The 20360-nt window shown below is 36.0% G+C and overlaps 1 protein-coding gene and 1 long non-coding RNA gene across 2 annotated transcripts in view; one reads left to right on the top strand and one right to left on the bottom strand.

Annotated features, from left to right (window-relative positions):
* LOC149792538 (uncharacterized) overlaps positions 1–20360 on the top strand; it is a 36891-nt gene that overhangs the window by 577 nt on the left and 15954 nt on the right. The gene's annotated exons all lie outside the window — the stretch shown is intronic.
* Positions 1–20360, bottom strand: part of LOC149792539 (PDZ and LIM domain protein 1-like) — a 35358-nt gene that overhangs the window by 9032 nt on the left and 5966 nt on the right. The window lies entirely within an intron of this gene.

The raw sequence follows: 20360 nt of genomic DNA, 5'->3' as shown, positions 1-20360 counted from the left end.
AAAAATTATTATTATTTTTTTTTTGGCTTAACGGACCTATTATTTTCGTATCGAGACCACTCCTTATTCCAAATGTCCATCTTATCCTACTTTTTTCAAAGGTTTATCTGTCTCTTTGCAGTTCACACCGGTCTGCCTTACATCCGAGACCAAAAAGTCTAAAATCCGGACACAAAATCGGATTCCGACCACAAGCAAATTTTAGGTGGAAAAAAATTGGGTCAAAAAATGAGGTTTTTTCCTCTGTATTTTGTAGTGCAACTATAACTTCCAGATTATTTGGTATCATTGTAGAGCTACATCTGTCTACCTTTATATAATACCACCCACTTTAGTGTATCATATATGACTATAACGCTACAGAGCTCGGCAGTAGGCTACTACCTCCTGCCCCGTTAAGTCGTCGCTAGGGGTTAATGTGTTAATGAAGGAGGAATGGGTATGCATTCAGTATAATGAATAAAGTTATTGATACAGGAAATTAACGTGAATAGTGAAGGCGTAAACATATACGTTTGACCTTTTGACCTTTAACTGAGTGCAAGACAACAGTACATGCTGTCTACATAACCATATGTCACTATTATTACTTACTTCAAAGAACTGTTACTTTAAACCACAATTCAGTTCCATTACTCAACATTTTTTTCTATACATTGTATGGACTGCAGATACATTCAGCAGCTGTGTCATACTTTAGGAATGTTTAATTTTTATTTTCTAAGTCTTTTTTTTTTCTCTCAGATATCACATCGCATAAGGAACCTTTAAAACCATTGCTTTACATTATTATTCAAGCCAGCTTAGCAGAAGCCTCATGCAACTTTTAGAAAAGTGGAGATTATATCCTCCTGCCCGCCTATTAGTCTGTACCTTCTTTAGAAATGCAGTGTATCTCCTACAACATTAAAAACAGTCTTGAAACTTTGGGGTCAGTCATTAGATGTACACAGTGGTTTCAAATGGATGTTTAATATTCTACGAAATTCTAAATATCTTAAGTATTTTGGGTTTGTATCATATTCTATGTCAGGGCTATGACATTTGCATTGGGCTTTTTGGGTTAAACTCTCTGCTCTTGCCAGGGATGGTCTCTGCGGGTATGCTTCCCCTCGGTCACAACTTGGAAACTGTTGAGATCACCAGTAAACAACCATATATGGGTTTGACGGACTAGAAACAGAACTAGATATGTCGCCATATCCTATACAGACCGTTGGTCATGGCTCTATTGTTATGGACTTGACGCATTTTGATAATTTGGAAACAGCCGAGATTCACACCTTGTAGCCATACATTGGTTGAAGGATTTGAGATGAAATCAGACATATTTCTAGTACAGACCCTGAGGAAGGTGATTTGCTCTGGAAAATGTCGAGGTCCCTGGTATATACCTAAAGAGGAAACAAAATTAGACACGTGTCTACATGTCACATGTCTAGCACAGATCCTGGATTGTGCCCCTGTAGTTGGGAACTTGACTCGGGGTCGTAACATGGAAATTGTTAAGATTTCCATCCTACAACTCTCTCTCTCTCTCTCTCTCTCTCTCTCTATATATATATATATATATATATATATATATATATATATATATATATATATATATATATATACTTGTGAAGTGATACAAAAATATCCGTAACAATAGGATACAAAATACACTTTGACATCTAAAGATAATTATATCTGGTTAAGCATTCAAGGAGTATGTTAAACAGTTATATGTTAGGCAACTTACAAAGCAACCATTAAAAATCCACAGCAGCCAAGTAGAAGATACATTTGTTCATATCTGCCCCAAAAATAAAATGGTAACATTTTTATTAAAGTTTTGGATGAAACATTCATTTTGTCATAATCAAGAGACACGTGTATATCCCGGTCTCAATGACGGCCAGGTGAGAAACATGTTTTCACATCTTCAAAACCACTTCTTGTAATGTCAAACTTTCAAGAAATGTTCAAATGTGACATGCTTTAATAAATGTTGTTTCGTATTCCTCCAAAAAACAACCAAGCATCTTTGACATCTTGTAATAAATATTGTTTCGTATTCCTCCATAGCAATCAAGCATCTTTGACATCAGCCGCCAGGCAGAAACTTGTTTTAATTTTGTTTAAATCTATCATGGCAATTTAAGACAAACTTTCGATATAAAAAAAAAATCTTTTATATTTTCTACAATTGTTGTGTGCATGGAGAACAAAAATATGTCTGCTAAGGGACAAACCAATTATTTTAGCTGAGGAGTGGGGACCTTGGATTTATTTTCAAACCAGAAATGTTGTTTCTATTACCTCAACTGACTTAATTATATTCAACTAATACAACTAAATATAACATGTTCTTACCTTTCTTGCACAAATCAGCGAGAAACTGAAGGCTAACAATTTCTAATTTTGGTGCTCAAATATTCCAGCCCTCTCCCCAACCCAAAATAAACGGACAGTCCTGGACTTTAATGCAAAAAGGAGAAAATATTGCTGAACAAGCTTTAATCTGCAGAATACTATTTGTCTTTTTTTTAATTTATTTGTTTTACTGTTATTTCAATATAAGCCTAGTAAGCCGTATTTGTTTCTTATAAAGTATATTTCGTTTACCCCGTGATAATTTTATTTAGGTTTTGGAAAGGAATCAAGAGTTCAAAATATTTCTGGTCATGATATCCTGCCATTATGTTGGCTGTATATGGGATTTACTTTGTCCACTTATGTTTGTAGATCCACCTGTCTTTGTCCACCTATGTCTGTAGATCCATTTGTCTTTGTCCACCTATGTCTGTAGATCCATCTGTCTCCTCTAAACCTTCACTTATTAACATTAAACTTACAGTGTGTGTGAATCTGGGATGAGTATGTTTGTGTACCATATTAATACACAGATAAAGGGCTCGTCGTTTTATTATCTTATTTTATGGTGTTGGGGGTAGTACAACACAAACTTTCAATCGGTATAACTTTGAGATGACCCCCTTGATCCCATTACACAACAAACTACCCATCCAAAGTCTTAAATTAATAATATGATGTGAAGCATCAACATCCACTCCCACACTGTTTACATCGTCGATTACTATTTTGATTTGTCACGTGATCATATTAGCGCAGCCGAGCTCGGTTTATAGACATAGAAACCGCCACGTACATCAAAGTTTGGCCAATCTGATTAAAATCAATCCCCAATGTCCTACTTTAAGGATATTGGAGACATGATTTACATATTTCAATCAGATTGAAGTTTGGCCGTCTTTAAGTGCGATTTTAGCCTTATTACATTGAAAAAAAGTTTAATTTCAACATTTTTCGACATTTTGAATCAAACTGAGAAAATGAAAGCAAAGATAATTTTCTGAAACTAAATGCAGTAGATCCCCTTTGATGTGTCATATTTAATGTCTTATTTCATATTAATATCTAATATATATTTATAATAATGACATATTGATGTATCTTAATTGATAGTAGTGTATCAAATTCATACGTCACAAACATAGAGAAAATCGACATGAAGCCATACCAAACGCAAAAAAATGACATCATCCAATGAGGAAGAAAAACATAATTCTTTCTATTATGTAACTCTGTATACATAATTTACACTAGTCGCAAAACTTTGCTAATATGAATCAATTCGTCTGCTTGAAAATCACGTGTTCGCACTTTAGTTTTTTTTGTTTCGTGAGAAAATCAAGGTCAGTGGATAACCTGCATAAATGGAGAATGCCGTTAGAAAAGCGGACAGACTGATCCGTTTCCTCAGGTTTCAGATATGTTTCATTTTTGTCAAGTACATGTACTGAACTAGTATAGCCCTATTTAACAGAAATTGTTGATAGAATTAACAACGCAAGAACAAATGTTTTGAATTTAGCTGATTTTTTTATTTTGGTTCCTTCTCAAGTTCCTGGAAACTTTGTTACAATTTTGATGGAGACATCTAAGCGAGTATCGTTATATCTGCATAGAGTACAATAGGCTGCCAAAGATATATCCGTCATGAAGGGTTTTCTTTGCCAAAAACTGAGCACATGACCTAGGTTCCAGAGAGTAAATTGGAGAAGCCTCAAAAGAGAGTAATGTAGCATAACGCTATCAACTTTGCATCTTCCGAAGGAGGTCCAGGTTGGAAGATATTGATCCAAAAATACCAGATAGAGCTAGATAAACATTCATGGCTGTGGCAGGGTGTGCTTGACGAATGATTTCCAAATTGTTTGCCAACCTCACGTCTGTTTCGATATTTTCTGCCTTTTGACATTGGTACTAACACGAGTGGATAACTCTTTCTTTGTATAGCACAATTAAAAATTTTTTTTAATTCTTTTCTGAATCACTTTACCGGCAACTTGTGCGGCTCGGATGTTGAAATCAGGTGATCTGTTGTGTTTGTAGAAACCGGAGAACCAGGAAAAACTCGCCATGGATTTACCAGAAATAACAGAATAGAACTTTCATTCAATGGAATGTTTTGTTTTTATTGGTTTTGACACCCTTTCTACCACGCTACTGGCTATTTCATGGCAAGGAAATGGGAACAAAGTGCCCTTCAAAAGAGCACGAAGAGGCGGCCTACCCACACTCGCCTTGGGGGTATTGAACCCACAATCTTTTGAATTACGAGACCGATACTCAAATATTAAGCTACCCAGGCACCCATAAAACCTCTCGGGATACGTGCAAATAGCATCGGACAGCATTCTTGTTATAATAGCACATCATTAATGTTATAATAAGACATCATCATTATTATTATGACACCTATATAATATCAACTTTCTAAATAATAATGTGTACTTAATTCTTTGTTAATGATTATAGATTGTAAAAGTCATTGTATAAACAATGTATTACATAGCTAAATTTTGTCCATGATTGTTTATATTCTAGGTAATTATTGCTTGTAGGTAAAAATGTTTAGTTGGATTTGAGTTTAGGACATTGATCTTTCCCTCGGGACTTCCTGATCTACCCGATGTTTTCTATGTTCTTTACTAACTTTAAATGAAAGACCTGTCGTTGTTTACAACTTAGAATGTTCTGGAATTGAACTTTGACCCTCATCATAGTCCTATTATTGTGTCTTAGGTTTTATATTGAGGCTGTTTACGTCCGAATAATTTTTTTTCTATTTCAACATCTGAAGTAGGATCAATCTTTTAGCTGTGTTCAGTTTTAATTTGAGAGAATCTATTCATTTAAAGTATTAATTGGATTACAAAGTGCTCATTAATACTTTCGGAATAAATCACTATTTTGAATTATTGCAAATTCATTTCAAGACATTTTGAATTATATCATTGTGATATATCAACATTGTTAGAACATCAAACTATTCCAAGCTATTGGTATATCAGTTGATTAAAGATTGGAATTCATTCGGAACAACACAAGAATTAATTGTGAGTACTCTATACGTTTGAACTTGTGATAGATTGGAATCCATTCGGAACAACACAAGAATTAATTGTGAATACTCTATACTTCTGAACTTGTGATAGATTGGAATTCATTCGGAACAACACAAGAATTAATTGTGAATACTCTATACTTCTGGACTTGTGATAGACTGGAATTCATTCGGAAGAACACAAGAATTAATTGTGAATACTCTATACTTCTGGACTTATGATAGATTGGAATTCATTTGGAACAACACAAGAATTAATTCTGAGTACTCTATACTTTTGGACTTGTGATAGAACTTTAAGGACTACATTGGATTTAATTCATAATATTGTAAATTCTTTTTGAATATTTTCGTTTTGTCTTTATGGGAATAAATTATTTATTTAATTTTAATAAAACTAAACTTTTTGGTTCTTTGCTGTTGTGTGTGTGTGTGTGTGTGTGTGTGTTTCAAATAAATCCTCAAAATAGCTTAGGAAGAGTAGCAATAACAAACTTGATAATTTTTTTATCATTCTTCTGTGTATGTATGAATTATGTTGTGTATTGTGTCTGACTTCACTTTCTCGTCTAGCTGTTTGTTATCTTAACTCGGTAAAATAGCTCTAAAAAGCTAATGTTTCTTATCGTGTAAATGCAAACCGACCTTATAAACAAACAGTTATCCGCGTGTAACTGCACTAAATGGTCGTTTAATATCCATCATTTGGCTTTCCTCTATATTGCTTTAAGATTTGCTGTTTGTTTATTACTGCACCACCATATAAACAACACCGACGCAAACAACGGACACCGCTTCTTTATCACCCGCGGCTCCCTGAGATTTCCTTTTTTTATTTCTCACGGGTACGCATAAAAAGTACGTCATCAACAACACAATGCAACAAACTCCTACGATACGATGAATGGTCGATAAGTGAATGTGTTTGCAAGACAAACTTTGATTGGCTTATTCAAACAACGTGAAAGGTCATGTTGGGTCACGATGGCGAGAATAATTTACTGGCGCTCGCGGTGATTGGTTTGCAGGTTTCGGCAAATTCATGAGCAACCAATAAATCTCACCTTAGGCGTCCATGGAAGATAAAGAATCATAGCGGGTTATCGCACGTGGACTGCAATGATACATAAACAACAAATACAGTACGTTTGTTAGTTGAAGATAATCGTTCATAATTTCTCGAGAAAAGTTTCTCACCAGAATTAAGATGCGTCGTGTCACAAAGGAGCCACACAACCCCTCCCCCCGGATATATGAATATACCAGGGTATCTCCATCGTTATTAGCAAAGGTGTATAGGTGTAGTGAAAGAATGTCTGCCTATGGTGGACCTTGTGGAACGTCATTTTCTGTATAATACTTAGTACTAGGTAGGTTTGAGATCAATTCAAGTTTGTTACAAGGGAACTAACTCTGCACTTGCTTGCTAATTCTGATTATTGTCCACTTCTCTATTATTTTCTTTATTATATGAGGCTCACACACACACACTTTATATATATATATATATATATATATATATATATATATATATATATATATATATATATATATAAAGTGTGTGTGCATGTGTGTGAGCCTCATTCAGAGTATTTCAGACTCTTTCAGATGAGCTCTTTTCCACCTCACTCCTAATGTTCATTGAGTATTTTAATTCGCCTTACTTTTGCTTCGAAAACGTGAAGTCTGAAATAAATCGAGGAAAGAGGTATAACAAAATGTTTAATCATTCAACGTATAATACAATAATGGTCCTAGATATATGTCGCTTCTTTGTCAAATGGTATGTGCATCCGACTGCTATAAAGACGAACCCAGATTAACAGTATATATACTTTTGGGTGGTCGAGAGTAGGTATTTAATTGCCTAGGCACTGTGGTACTTAGTTACAATAATGGTGCCATGTTTATTTCAATGTTAAATTACAAAATGCTGAGGACTAGTTTGATAAATTTGCTCCAACTGAGGTCGATTCTAACCCATGTAAAAAAGAATTCAGTTGTGCTCTAATCAACGTTTCCTCTTAGATGAGTTATGTCGGTCCTAAACATACAATAATCATGACATGCACGCAGTCTTTCGTATCAACTTTGGAATATTCATTATCTTATTTTATTTATATCTACTGTTATGACGTGGTTACCATACGCCTCTCTGAGAATGGATTTATTATTGATATTATTATATTCACGTGGAAGACAGGGTACATGTGCTTCTAAACATAGGTCCCAAGTTGATTTTCCTGAATTTTCCCTAATTATAGGCCCCGTTTGATTTTTTTCTGCAAGTTTCCCTAAACATAGGTCATCTGATTTTGCTGGGAATGTCCCTAATCATCGGCTTCAAGTTGACTTTCCAGATGTTTTCCTACCTCGGTTGATTTTCTGGGTGTTTTCCAAGCTCAGTTGATTTTCCGGATGTTTATGTCCATCATTATTTTCTGCATGTCTAATGATACCGCCGATGCTCTCAACTTAAACGTGATTTCCAAAAAAAAAGCTGATGGGAAAAAAAGCAGTGAAATAGGGCTGTGAACCACACATCTGATTGTATTAGTCATCCCACGATTTCCTCGTCATATTCATTTTATCACGAATCCTGAGCAAATCGAGGACAAACATTTCAGATACACTTTCAGATGTTCATTTTTAAAGGAATTCTTTTCTTAATATATATTTACAGCCTAAAGATACACGAAACGACGTTCGTCTTTTGATCTTTTGTGCATGAAATGAGCCATAGGGACATCACGAAACAAAGCTAATGTGTTTATTAGCTCAGCTGGTTATAATTATTCCGCCATTACGACAATGTTCATGTACAAACACCGCAAGAACGTATTTCCCATGGAAAATCCGCATAAATGCAGCTTAGAAATATCCGCAGGTACGGTCAGCGCGAAATAGCTCGTGACCTTGATAGATGCACAGGTATTGTCAGTACTAATTAGCTTGTGACCTTGAAACATGTACAGTTGTGGTCGGAACGAAATAGCGTATAACCTTGATACACGTACAGAGGCAATGATACGACGTTCTCTGTTTATCGTCAGATCTAGGAGTTTTTCTGTGAATATTTATCAGGAATTACAAGCATTCTGCATTGTTGCCAGTCATATTCGTGAATGATTCAGTTATTTCTGCTAGCGTTATATTAATTTTAATTTCTTCTTCCAAGATAATATTTCTAAGCAAGACAGGTTAGTCAGGCACGTCATTGGGGGGGGGGGGAGGGGAGGGGGCATTTGCATGTGCTGTAAAATTGCTGTAGCCTATATACGAAAATTAACAAGCCCGTCAAGTCCCCCACCCCCTCAAGTTTTGCCCCCCCCCCCCGGAAAAAATGACATTCCTGAGGTTAGTAAATTCAAAAGGAAAACTCACTTCCATTATTCCAAACTAACCCCCTTTCCTTACCACGATGGAATATGGCAAGTAAAGAAGTGATTTTCTTTTAACTGTAACAGAGTAAAAGACAGTAGGACCTGATAAGGAAAATACGGCGACAGAGATCATTGTCAGAATGTATAAATTCTATTTCCAAATTGTGATATTTTGAGGTTAGTACCATACTATTGCCTTCGTCTTATATATATATATATATATAGAGAGAGAGAGAGAGAGAGAGAGAGAATTATAAATATACACCAGACAGAACGCGGAACGTGCTATCCCTGGTTTCTATAGGAGAATGCTTGATTATTGAAGGCAGAATTAATATTTAATACATAAAATACTATCATACGGGTTAGAGAATTCTTCATTCGTGGGGGCCCCGAGTGGCCGAGTGGTCTAAAGCGCTCTTCGTTACGGATCACTGCCATCTCACCTCTGTCTGCGGTGGTTCGAGTCTAAGATTCAGCCAATGTGGGCATGTGAGAAAGCCTGCCAGTAGCTTCTCGTGGGTCGGTGGTTCTTTCCGGGGTTTTCCGGGTTCTTCCTCCACCATTAATACTGGCCGCCATGTATAGCCTATCGTGCTGAAAAATGGCGTTAAACCCCACAACAACAACAACAACAAAAATCTTCATTCGTACTCAACAGAGATTATAACCCAGGCCCGCAAGTGAACGGTACCTATCGCCTTGCCTGCACACACAAGCCCATACTGCATCACAACAAAGCACACATCACCCCAAAAAATTAATACAACTTGGTCGGTGTTATATGCACTCTCGTGTAGCAGACACTCGCATGGTTTCTTTCATAGGAATCCGGAATGACTGTAGAGAGATCAGAATTAATTACTAGGTCGTCATGCTAGTGTGTTTATCAAAAATAAAAATTTTAGGCATACAATCTTTTTTAATATACTGCACAAATATATTCATGTCATAGATTTGGATATGTAATTTTATAATATGTGTGTGTGTGTGAGAGAGAGAGAGAGAGAGAGAGAGAGAGAGAGATAAGGTGTCTTATGACGTTAAACGCTTCGTTTTCCGCTATGATGGCTTATGATATTAAATTCTTCCGTTGAGCCGATCAACTTACTAAAAATAATCTTCAGGTGATGATGTATGACCAGCTGTTTAATAGCGTGTGAAATATGTCTGTATATGTCAAATTTTGGTGAGAAAACAAGAAACAGCTTCAAGTTTTGTTGATAACATCCCGATCCTACGCAGAACACAATGATACACAAAGGCTTTACAAAGCTCGTCTTGCTTGCACCGTTTACACACACACACACACACACACACACACACACGTAATATTACTACTATATTACTACTACTAATATCACTCAATGCTTTTTGTGTTGTTTTTTTTTAATGGACAACATGGTATAAATATCTTTATAACACAACCATGCAAGCCTTATTCAAAGGTTACTAATACAAGCATTGATAAAAATGGGGATTCCCATGGGGGAAGATTTGCAGATATGGCTCATATTACATTCGGGACTAATTTGGCTGTTGCTGAGGCTGCCGATGCTCTCTCAACTACATTCCATTGTCAATGGAAAGCGGCGGGGAACCAAATAGTTATGTACATATTACCGTATTAGCTCTAACGAGAGAGACACCCCAGTGACTGCTGAAAGGATTAACACAAACCAAGGCGATTCATTAGAAATCGAACCCAATGCACCTCCGCCATAATTTACATTTAATTCTGGAAATCTATGCCTTGATCATTACGTCATTACTACATTCCCCCATTGTTCACGTGCGTTTGTTAGATCGCTAATTGTATTCTCTGGCAACCTGCTCCCCGATGACGCAACTGGAACATCATCGTCGCTTTCATGTGACAGTCGAATAGCTTGGACTTGCTGAAGGAGACTCAAGGCCGTAGAGAGCGATCACCGTACCCTGAGGTAAAAAAAAAAAAACAACCGGGCCTCTCCTAGTTCTTGTTCAAACAAAATTTTTCTTTTATGAAATTAAAAAGTGTTATTCGGCCTGGGCCCCCAACTCATCAAAATTAGATTGATGCGACCTGGATTTCGTCATCTAAAACAATTTCTTCATTACAAACAAAAACAAAATTTGGTCAAACAAGACAAAGTGTGTGTGTGTGTGTGTGTGTGTGTGTGTGTGTGTGTGTGTGTTTTAACGTGTTAGATTTGCTTCACTTCTTCCTTTGAGGAATGTTTTAATAAATATATCCATTGATTGATTTAACTTTACAATGTATTTGCGATAAGCTTTGTGCTTGTTTTCCAGGGACACTCACATGTATATTTATTTCCGACATTCTCTTTACGGTGAAGAGATTCTATCTTTATATGATCACTCAGCATTTACATTATTTCTTGTTAAAGCACCTTCAGGTTTGTTAAAAAGAATTATTCTGTACACTGTTCTAAGACTGTGTATACAAAAACAGTTATGGAATTTCATGTAATGGGATTATTTACGTCATTCAAAAGGATCCAGATGAAAAATAAGCGTCTGCTTGGAGTAGGCGAAGTAAGAAACACGATTGAACGCTATCTTTTTATAATGTTTCCAGTCATCAATGCCTGCATTTTATTGAATTAGTTGTGTCTGATGAACGCTACGAGAAAAGAGGTAGTGTGTAATATGTTGTTTACTTCCCTGTCCTAACTAACTTGCAAGTGCATTTTGGGGAGGGGTAAAAGAACCGTTGATTGGGGGGGGGGGGTGCTGATGTTGTTGTTGATGCTGTTGCTTTGTTTACATGCTGAATTCTATGTTTGTTCTTTATCAGGAATGAGGAAGAGGCTTGGGTGGATATTTTCTTTCTTGTTGCTTTGTTTACATGCGGAATTCTATGTTTAATTCTTATTAGGGGTGGGGAAGGGGCTCTTTGCTTTGTTCACGTGCGTTTGTTACATATTAATAGACCAATGTTTTTGTTTCTTCCTTTGATTGTGTATGTCATCCGGACACACAAAAGAAGCAGGTTATATATTTAAAAATTCTAGCAAAGGACGAACCATATTTATTTGTCCAGATGAGAAACAGTCAGAAACTATCCTCTACACCATGAGCAAAAAACATTTTTACACTGGATTATGCAGTGTATCAGACAAATTGCTAGACGAAACGAATAGGAGAAAACATTGTTTCCCCAGCTTCTGAAGGGAGATATTTTATTATTCCTAAACAATCCTATCCCCGCTCCACCCCCACCCCACATCTCACCCCATCCACCTTTACTTAAATTGCTCTGTGAACCGCTCCGGTGGCCTAGTGGTTAGAGCGTCCGCCTCGGATGCGGGAGGTCGTGGGTTCGATCCCCGGCCGAGTCATACCAAAGACTTACAAAAACGGTACTAACAGCTGCCTCGCTTGGCCCTCAGCATTAAGAGGTTAGTGTTAGGACTGGTCAGCCCGGTGTCAGGATAATGTGACTGGGTGGGACATCATGCTACATGTCTGCGGCATGATGCCCCAGTGCTAGACATCACTATAAACTGCCACATTGCAGACATCGTAGCGATATGACTGAAAAATTGTTAAAGCTACGTTAAAAATCCAAATCACATACACACACACACACAAATTGCTCTGTGCCTATAAAGTGATAAACACCGGCCTCTTAACTATGTGGCTGAGAAGTGGAAAGTATAAAGGCTAAAACATAATATAGCAACAATTGTCATTTTAAGACGGCTCTGGCGCACCATATGTATGCGATCGTGAAATGCTAATGACGTAGCCAACAAGTGATATCTATACGCGTGCGTGCGATTGTAAAATGTTACTGACGTGAATCCCACAAGTGGTATTTGCATTGAGTCCGATCTAAATTGACGGAAATATTAACACATATGTGTATTTTAAGCTCGTGATGTGTGCAACTTAGACGACGTTTTATGACACAAATTAAAGCAAACATTTTTTTTATTATTATAAAAAAACACATCATGCTTTGTTTATTTGCATTGTTGTATGAATCACAGAATGTAAATTATTTGGAATACATTTTTAGTTGATGTTTGAATGGGGTTAATTAGGAAACAATATGACACGTTCGATCCGATATCACTAACTTGCTGTTATTGATTTTATATTGCATTTCTATTTTAATCAAAATATTCGCTGTAATAAATATAACATTACTTTTTTAAAAAAAATTAGCAACAAATTCTTTATTTCATAGCAATTCAAGATGCTGATATGTCACATATAAGTCTTTCTGTCGTATGCTTAAGGAAAGTATTAATGATATGTGACCATTACGCATTCGAGAATTAAATGATAGATAATATACGAAATGCAAAGATTTTTCTACCAGTTTCTTACCAGTTACTGTTTTCTACCTCTGTACTTCATAGCTGCCACGCTCTTAGTTATGTCAGTAGGTTGTGTATTTTAAAATCCAGTCAACCAGATAATGAAGATATGATGAGACATTACATATTTTTGTGTACTCGAGCAAAGACGGTTTTACGGAAATTTAGAAACTGTTCTTTGAATGTCAAAATAAGATTATTCAAATCTTTTTGCTGCACAATGCATTGCACTCATCTGCGGACAAACTTTAGTGACTGTATGAGAACAAAGTTATTTTTGTTTATTACAATTTTCTTCATTTAATGTTCGAAAGTGGAAAAGTGCCTCTACCCTTTTTGCAAACTATGGTGTATTTGGATTGTAAGAATGAATTTGATGATTCAATGATGGTAGGAATATCTGATAGCAAGAAATGTATTTTGAATTCTCTTTGAAACTATGATATTCGTTTTAATTCTCTGACTATAGATAGATGGGGCAAATTACTCTTTAAATGTCTTACGTAATTTTGTTCTTAACAATGACATACACATTCTCTAGTTGTAGACGTGTCTGTATATTTGTACATAAAGCACTTACGAACTTTAACTATATATATATATATATATATATATATATATATATATATATATATATATATATCTTTGTATGGACAATTTGGTCTGAAATACACGTAGATTTTAAATTATATGCATGGACCATGCAGTCTGAAATACAAGCAATATTTTAATTTAGATATATGGACCATGCAGTCTGAAAAATGTATATTTCTAGTTAGATGTATGGACCATACAGTCTGAAAAATGTATAATTTTAGTTAGATGTATGGACCATGCAGTCTGAAAAATGTATACTTTAAGTTAAATGTATGGACCATGCAGTCTGAAATACATTTATAGTTTAATTTAGATGTGTGGACCATTCACTCCGAAATAAAGAATTCTAAGTATACGCTTAAGTTGCATGAGCACCGGCGTCACAGTCAAGAGTTTGGTTAAGAGAGATTAATAATAATAATAATAATAATAACAACAACAACAACAACAACAACAACAACAACAATAACCCTGTATTTAAAGTGGGTTTAATTTACACATAGAGTAGAGGTTATATATCGATTAAGTTTCAACAGTCCGTCACATCATTGCACGTATTTCCAGAAAATTACGCAGTTTGCTCTATACTCTCGCTGTGCATTCTTCTTTTTTGAATAACCGGTGTCAGGATAATGTGACTGGGTGGAACATCATGCTCCATATCTGCGGCATGATGCCCCAGTGCTAGACATCACTATAAACTGTCACACTGCAGACATCGTAGCGATATGACTGAAAAATTGTTAAAGCTACGTTAAAAATCCAAATCACACACACAGACACATACACCTTGTATATTTCTGCAACTCTGTTTTACGCACAACAGCCAAAAGGTCTGGTATCATTCCACGTGAGCAACAGATGGGAATCAGAGCTGGCGCTCTGTATGCCCAAATCTAAATCCAGTCAGAGTTGGCGCTCTGTGCACCAGAATATAAATCCTCCACTGTTATTAAACAACTATCGATGTACATGTACTTTTAATGTAACATTGAATCAACAACGCTTTTGTAAAATGATGTAATACATGAGCCTTTCAACACAAGTCGAATCTTATTTTTACTCGAGCTTAGAAAGAGTACGAAAGCTATCGTTGTGCAGAACTGTAAACACTAAGCCTTAACCAGGACCTGATTGCATTAAAATACAAAGTGTTGCACAGCTTTTGCACATGCTTCCATACTGCTTCCATTGTCTCGATGTTGTTTTTTATTTTTTGGCGGGGGAGGGGGAGGTAAAGAGACGGAAGGAAATACTAGTTTAAGACCATTGCGTAGATAGCATATGGTAGGGTTGAAACCTGGCATGTGACAATAATTTCTTTTTCACGCAGCGGCATACGAACCCGAAGCCTTCCGAATCGACTCGACATCTAAAATCATATTCCTTTACCATTATTCATCAGCCGAGGTTGTCAAAAGGAATGAATCTGTAAATTGTAGATTGTGTAAATGAAAAGAGTGACGAGATTCAAATCTGATGATTTAAAATGACAAGAACAAAATAAACAAGAGAACTAGTACAATAAAGGATCATGTTTACAGTAAATTTGCAAGAACACACCGTAGTTAGAGTCAGGAGTATGGTTAAGAAATATCAATGATATATTACGGTAAGTTGCATGAGCACCTGCGTCACAGTCAAGAGTTTGGTTAAGAGAGATGAAAGGTATATGACGATAAATTGTATAAGCAGTCACGTGACAGTTAATAGTATGGTTAAGAGAAATCAAATGTACAACTGAGAATATACTAGGTTAGATATTTTGAACCGAATGCACAGGTTTTCTGTTACAGATAACACAAAGAGCTGGTTCGTTTTGGAATCGTTCCACATGAGATTCAGAACAAACGAAGAACTGGCTCATTCTGTTATCGTTCCACATGAGATATAGATCAGAAGAAGATCTGGCTCATTTTGTTATCGTTCCACATGAGATATAGATCAGACGAAGATCTGGCTCATTTTGTTATCGTTCTACATGAGATAAAGATCAAACGAAGAGCTGGTTCATTTTGTTGTCGTTCCACATGATATTCAGAGTAGATTAAATGTGGCGTGTTCTGTCATCACTCCATATGCATTACAGATCTAATCGATGTGCTTGTTTTGTTATCGTTCCACATGAGAAACAGATCATGACAAGAGTTGGCGTCCTTTGGCATTGTTCCACCTGAGTTAAGATCTGACGAATGTGCTCGTTTTGTTATTGTTCCACATCAGATACGGATCGGACAGATGTGCTTGACTTGGTGTCCTTCCACATGAGATACAGACCAGACAGATACGGTTGTTGGGCGTCATTCCATATGAGATACAGATCAGACAGATATGGTTGCTGTTGCGTCGTTCCACATGAGATGCAGATCAGACATGGCTGTTTTGGCGTCGCTCTACGTGAGATACAGATCAGACGAAGAGTTGGCTCCATTTAGTGTCATTCCGTGTGAGATACAAATCAGACAGATATGTCTGTTTTGGTATCGTTTAACATGAGAATAAGAGGAGACGAATAGTTGTCTCATGTTCGTATCGTTTCATACGAGATGCAACCCAAATCAAGAGTTGTCTCCTTTTGGTATCGTTTCACGTGACATACTGAGCCGACAAGGTGTTGGCTTGTGTTGGTTTCGTTCCACATGTGATACAGAGAAGGTGAATGAACTCAAATTGGTCTCGTTCGTTATGGGATACATCGCAGATCACGATTTGGCTCTTGTTGGCATCATTCTACATGAGATACGAATAATACAAAGAGTTGTCGCTCCACCTCATCTCCATCATTAAGACTTGAATATATATCTTCCTTTAGCATAAAAATGGTAGAAAACAAACGTGGTTTTTTTTGGGGGGGGGGGAATGATAGCTGTATTTTGCCATAGATGATGTCATTGGTTGATTTGTTGCGGGAATATGTAGCAGACTGTGTGTAGTAAATATGTGAAAATGTCTAAATTCTCGGACCGCTCCGATGGCCTAAGTGGTTTGAGCGTTCGCCTTGGATACGAGTGGTCGCGGGTTCGAACCCTGGCCGAGTCATACCAAAGACTTATAAAAATGGTAATAGCAGCCGCCTCGATTTGCGCTCAGAATTAAGAGGTTAGTGTTAAGACTGGTCGGCCTGATGTCAGGATAATGTGACTGAGTGGGACATCATGCTACATGTCTGTGGCATGATGCCCCAGTGCTAGACATCACTCTAAACCGCCACACTGCAGACATCGTAACAATATGACTGAAAAATTGTTAAAGCTGCGTTAAAAGCCATATCAGACACACATTCACACACACACACACACACACACACACACACACTTTAATTTCTGTTAAAGTAAATGAACTACAAATTACATTTAAAAGTAAAAGAAACTACTAATTACAATTAAAACTTAATGAACTACGAATCATGAAGTAAACATTACAATTAAAAGTAAATAAACAACAAATTACAATTAAAAGTAAAAGAAACTACGAGTTACAATTAAAGTAAATGAACTACGAATTATAAATCAAAAGGAGTTTCATTGCAAAAATCTTCACTCCCTTGCGAATCCAATGTTCGAGTACCTTTGACATCACGAAATTGAACGCATCAAAGGAATCGAAACCGCCCTTGTAATGAGGTACGAATACGAATTAGGAAAAGACGAAGCATAAGACGACCTAAGAATTATAATGCTAGATCGTGTGTACTGTACCTAACTGAATGCTTATGTCCTTGTTCTGTTCCGCATAGGAATAATGAAAATTACACCTGACAGTGGTCTACGTAAAACATGTACCGCACGGTTATAATGAAAATTACGTCTGACAATGACTAAGTAGAACAGGTACTGTATGGGAATAATGAAAATTACGCCTGACAGTGGAATCGGTAAGATAGGTACCTTATGGGAATAATGAAAATTACACATGACAATGGACGGAGTTAGACATGTACAGTATAGGAATAATGGAAATTACACCTGAGTGTGGACTGGGTAAGACAGGTAACGCATGAAAATAATGAAAATACACTTGAGAGTAGACTACGTAAGATAGGTACCGTATATGAATAATGAAAATTACACCTGAGAGTGGACTGGTAAAACAGGTATCGTATGGGAATAATGAAAATTATTCCTGGCAATGTACTGAGTAAAACACTACGCATAAAATGTAGGCAAAATTTTTGTTGCATCACATTTTGTCGTGCTCAGCGTCACACGTAACCATTAAGATTGACGTATGGGCTAGGCTGGCAATAAATTGCTGCTTGCGATATGCTCTGTTTGAGGGCATGCTTTGATTTTAATTACGACCCGCTGGGGTAACGGCCCGCCAGAGATGGTAAAGCTATATATAATGCTTATATAAGGTTCTGAAAATTTTAAAAGATTAAAGGTAAAGATGCTAACATTCTTTGAAAATTATATATTGTTACGTATATTTAATCTGCATTACTTGTTAGTCTTTTTTGCAACTTTTTAAAAAAAATCATTATATGCTTTTGTAATGTAACATTGTATGTATGGACCTAGCCAGGTCGAAATTCAATTTTATTTTCTACTTTACCTGAATTATTGTTACATCGCGAAAATATTCTCCATGTGTATGGGTTTAATATCAGGATCATTATTAATAGAAGTAAACGTGTATTTTTTGGTCTGGGTCTAGGTTATTGGAATTCCACATCAATTTACCTGATGTATCTGACATAGTCCAGGTAATGTATTATAATTTTAGCAACATACTTTTTAATAATAGCTAATATTTTGTAAACATTAATAACTTTATAGACGGTTCTTTTTTTTCCATTAGGTATATTTTTAGGAAATGTTAATTGTGACCTGAGGTCTAGTGGAACATATATAACCTTGTTACTGGAAAGATTATTCATTCGTGCTTTAAGATCTAGCAGAATCAATTTTCTGTTATTGTTGTGTCCAAAGTTCATTTGGGCTGGAATTTATTTCTTCCAATTATTTAATTCAGTGAATATTTTCCAAATACAGAGTGCCCATAAAATATAATATTCTTGGACAGAGACAATCAATTGGATTTATAGTGAATTCATTATGTGGGTCCTATCTTATGAAATAATCCATTCTACCCAAACGTCATGTGACTACTGAACAATGACGTTTGCTTCTTGTAATTTGGAAAATATCTTCCCAAAACCGACATTCCATAATCAAACAATTATTAAAATGTAACAAAACTTGAAAATGAAGATACAACTAGCACATACCCCATGTTTATTATAGTAGTATAGCTGATGTATATATACAGTGAAAGAAACAAAAGACCTTTTCATCAAAATCGAACATGGCTCTTTTTTAAGAATCAAGTAGAAAACTCGCTTTGTTCAGAACGTATTCACCATAAATGAAAACATCTATATCCTTCTATACTACAGGGCAATAACCTCTCCTAATTTTGGCAGATACATCGCGGAAATAAATAACAAACGGAGTAAATTTGCAAGGATGTAGATTTATTTCTCAGTATTAGTGATTTTAAAACATATTACATTTCATTTCGGGATTGCGGCGTGTCGGATTTCTTCGTTGGCGTGAAAGTCTGTTTTATTCCGAATTCAGTTTCTCACAAGGTTGCTATCATTTCTACTGCAAATGAAAGCTTGGAATCTCGAGATAAGAAGCTATACATTTATTTTAATGCTGTACAAACTAGCTGTCAGCATTCATCACTTAGGATATGATTATTTACGACGACTGGATTTAAAATAATAATGTAAACATTTGATTATGTATAAATTGGCAACTTTTCGTGGATAAAGTTGACTTAGTGCATGGGAGATAGATGTTGGGGTCAAAGACCTGCATTCACAAAGTATTCACACGCCATCTCGTTTGTTTGTACTTCCCTACGACTTTAAAAACAGAAGGCATCGAAGAAAAAAAAGCTGCACAAAACTTAACCAATTCATTTATTGATCTAACATTTCTAACCTGAACGTCGCCAGAGGTCCCAAAAACTATTTAAGTTGTTGGCGTCTCGAATCAAAGGGAAGTTTCGTTAACGACACGATCACCATATATATTTATATAGGCCAGTCTATGTTTTCAGCCAAAACATGGTATAGTTCACCGTCTTTGATAGTGCCAATGTTTACGTACATTTTATAGTTACATCTCTTTAAACACATGTATTAAAGACTTCCTCCTATTTATTTGTCCATTTTGTTTTAGAAATAATATAACCAGACATTAAAAATATTGGAGGCAGACAGCTCAGTGTTTTTTTTAAAAAAAAAAGACTATTGAAAACCAGCAATGAATAGTCTGCCTGGTTGTTTACGTTTGTTTACGTTCAAACGCCCATAAGTCGACATGCAGGTTAGAAATTATAAATCAATGAATAAAATGACCAAATTCTGTGCATTTTTAACATCCTTAATGCTTTTCGTTTTTAAATGGGGGTGGGGGTGGTGTAAAACAACGAGGGTGTGCGAGAATTAAGGTAGCAAATTGATCGAATGGAGAATTCTGTCCGAAAAATATATTAATTTGTTGTGCAAAAGAGATGGAATTAAAAAGGCTATTCAAAAGGCCTTCATTCTTTACGTCAAAATCTCGTTTATCGCTAAATTTGGTAAAAATGAGTGCAATCGTATCTGACAAGATAAGATTA

This window comes from Sinohyriopsis cumingii, chromosome 9, assembly GCF_028554795.1.
Source record: "Sinohyriopsis cumingii isolate HCF-2022 chromosome 9, ASM2855479v2, whole genome shotgun sequence".
Taxonomy (NCBI): Eukaryota; Metazoa; Mollusca; class Bivalvia; order Unionida; family Unionidae; genus Sinohyriopsis; species Sinohyriopsis cumingii.
This window is presented reverse-complemented; position numbering and strand designations above follow the sequence as displayed.